This window comes from Tiliqua scincoides, chromosome 2, assembly GCF_035046505.1.
Source record: "Tiliqua scincoides isolate rTilSci1 chromosome 2, rTilSci1.hap2, whole genome shotgun sequence".
Lineage (NCBI taxonomy): Eukaryota > Metazoa > Chordata > Lepidosauria > Squamata > Scincidae > Tiliqua > Tiliqua scincoides.
Genome location: NC_089822.1, coordinates 17,614,309 through 17,617,725, shown reverse-complemented (window position 1 = coordinate 17,617,725; position 3,417 = coordinate 17,614,309). Strand labels below are relative to the sequence as shown.

At 47.1% G+C, this 3,417-nt stretch overlaps 1 pseudogene; it reads right to left on the bottom strand.

Annotated features, from left to right (window-relative positions):
- Positions 1–3,084: 3,084 nt before the first annotated feature.
- Positions 3,085–3,203, bottom strand: LOC136642381 (5S ribosomal RNA; annotated as a pseudogene).
- Between the last annotated feature and the right edge of the window lie 214 nt (positions 3,204–3,417).

Sequence of the window (3,417 nt, the reverse complement as noted above, 5' to 3'; positions counted from 1 at the left end):
GTCTCTTCACCCCCAATAGGTCAGTTTGACCCATCACTTTGATGGGTGACTGTTGTTTGTGTGTGTGTGGGGGGGGGGAGGTTTATGGCTCCATCTGGTTCTGTCCTCTTGACCTTCCCCCATAGGTGGAATCAGAATGAGGGGACAGGGGGACAAGCCCTTCCCCAGACAAGCAGCTCATCCACCCATCAGTCTTCCACTGTGTGTGATCCCTGTGGGTTAATTAAAGGAAAGGCAGTCTCTATATACTCAGAATGTTTTTCTTTATTATGGTCAAACAATATATGTACACAACTGCTCTTCATTGGCTCACTTTTCTCTGTAAATGACATAATTGTGATGGAGAAGTAAACTTTCAATTCCATCAAAATCAACAGGACTCACATCAGAGATAAGTCCCAGAGTTTTGATAGGAGGCTCATCTCTCTCTCTCTCTCTCTCTCTCTCTCTCTCTCTCTCACACACACACACACACACACACACACTAATAGCTACATGCTACCTCCAGGTTCAGAGGCAGTGGTCCTCTGTATAATCATTGCTTGGAAGTAAATGCAGGAGAGGGCTAGCTCCTTCCAGACTTGCCTCTGACTTCCTTGAGGCTTATTCCTATCCATTAACAAATATGAGCAGCTCAGAGATTTAGGGCTCTATGCAGCCACTTTGCTCCCCCCAATAAACCTTGCATGCCCCCTTGCTGGATAAGAGAGGATGGAAGCAAGGCTAGCTTATATTATCAGGTGAAGGCTAGTCTGGAAGTCTGTTTTCTAACGGATGAGTCTTCCATAGTTCAGAGGCTGGCAAAGATCTTTCCAACAAGTGGCTCCTCAAAAGTGCACGTTTAAGTTGGCCCCATGAGAAGACTATATAGCATCAGAAAACTGAGCGCTTTCCACATGCGCTGCCTCCGACGCATCCTCGGCATCACCTGGCAGGACAAAGTTCCAAACAACACAGTCCTGGAACGTGCTGGAATCCCTAGCATGTATTCACTGCTGAAACAGAGACGCCTGCGTTGGCTTGGTCATGTCGTGAGAATGGATGATGGCCGGATCCCAAAGGATCTCCTCTATGGAGAACTCGTGCAAGGAAAGCGCCCTACAGGTAGACCACAGCTGCGATACAAGGACATCTGCAAGAGGGATCTGAAGGCCTTAGGGATGGACCTCAACAAGTGGGAAACCCTGGCCTCTGAGCGGCCCGCTTGGAGGCAGGCTGTGCAGCATGGCCTTTCCCAGTTTGAAGAGACACTTTGCCAACAGTCTGAGGCTAAGAGGCAAAGAAGGAAGGCCCATAGCCAGGGAGACAGACCAGGGACAGACTGCACTTGCTCCCGGTGTGGAAGGGATTGTCACTCCCGGATTGGCCTTTTCAGCCACACTAGACGCTGTGCCAGAACCACCTTTCAGAGCGCGATACCATAGTCTTTCGAGACTGAAGGTTGCCAATACATACATAGCATCAGAAACTGCATACTCTAAATTAACATTGTGCACTTCAAATGCAGCACACATTTGCCAAAGCATTTGAACCGACGTTGATGTTGCACTTGATTCTTCCGGCCAACTCATGTTTTCTGTTTAGGACTGTCATTTTCCAGCCACACGGTTTCAAATGCGCTTGTGGTGATACCATGTTCCAAGCATTCCGTTGTCAAAATAAGCCAGGTACTGAACAATCTGTGCTCATGATGGACTGTCTCCCACACCAGCATAAGGAGGGAAACACAAGGAGACCAGACAGAGTAGTAAGGAAGCCTTTTCACCACAATAGACCAGGATGGGTCAGGTCAGGTCAGAGCTTGATTGCTGCCTCCCCTTACCTTTTTGCACCATTTTCTTCCTCTGCGTGGGTCCTGCTTCAAAGGAACAGTAAGGGAGGTGCATGTTAAGGGCACTCCTGGTATGCTTTGCTCTTCATTTAAAATACAACCTTTGTGGGGGAGATAGTGCAGGGATGGGAGGGTTGGCAGTTGTACCTCTCCCTCTCCATTTCCTGGGCCACTTGGCAGCTTTCTTAAGCAGTTGGGTAGGTGGGAATCCAGTTTTTCTTTTCTGGAGGGAGGCTGCCACTGCCTCAGTTCTCTTCTAAATGAGAAGAGGATTGGAGTGTCAACTGGAGTGGCTGCATTGGCAGCAGGCTAAAAGAGACAGAAGACAGATGTTTGGGTGCTCATCCTTCAACTCACTGTTTTACTCAAGCCTTTCAGGCCACTTCATCAGAATGCCAGTAGTGGGCCAGGTGATACTCCTTGACCCCCTATAAAAGCTTCCAGATCGGCCTTTCTCACAGGCATGAGCAACAAGGGGACTGTGGTCCTTATCCTCACTCAGTTGCAGACAGCCTTCATGTTCAAAGAACCTGAAACCTGGAGGACTTCAGTTTAACTGCCTGGTGTCATACATTTGTCATTACAGTGTTTCTGTGTTGTCTGAAACAGCCAGCTGGCAATGTGCAAGAGCTGGTTTCTTTGATGGCTGGCAATGGCCATTAGGGAGGACTTCATGTGATTCCAATTTCTATGCATCATGTTTATATTCGATGATAAATGTTTCATCCTTCTGGGGACTGAAATAAAATGTTCTGGTTTCTTTAGGGAAAAAAAGATGTAGCAAAAGATCATTGGTTCATGCAACTGTTACCCTGCACATCCCTGATCTTGTGTGATCTTGGAAGCTAAGCAGGGTCAGGTCTGGTTAGTACCTGGATGGGAGACCACACGGGAATACCAGGTGCTGTAGGCTTATACCATAGTCTTTCGAGACTGAAGGTTGCCAACCAGCAAAAGATCTCATTGCCTGTTCTGCACAATTAGTATGGTTGTGACAGTCGCTTCAGAGAGGTTTGGCAATTCAGGATTACTAGAATGAACTGAAAGCTGTTTCTGTGTGGTGCAGCTTTGTCGTGTTCTGCCATCATTCAGTCACACAGTGTCATGCTCTTCTGCTTGATACCCATTAATCTCTATTACTTACTTATGCCTTTCCAAACTTGGGGTCAGCAAGTGTCAACTGATAAGAAAATCAGCATGTATCACATAGTCATCATGGTTGGCAAACTTCAGTCTCGAAAGACTATGGCATAAGCCTACAGCACCCGGTATTCCCAGGCGGTCTCCCATCCAAGTACTAACCAGGCCTGACCCTGCTTAGCTTCCAAGATCAGACGAGATTGGGCATATGCAGGGTAACATAGTCATCATGACTAGTTGCCATTGATAGAGCTGACTTCCATGAATCTGCCCAACCTCCTTTTAAAGCCTTCAAAGCCTTGTGGCAACGAATTTCACAGGCTAGTTATGCAGTGTGTAAAAATGTACCTGCTTTTGTCCATTCTACTGTCAATCAGTTTCATTGGACAGCCACTGGTTTTCATACTGTGGCAAACTATTCTTTCTCCACACCGTGCATCATTTTA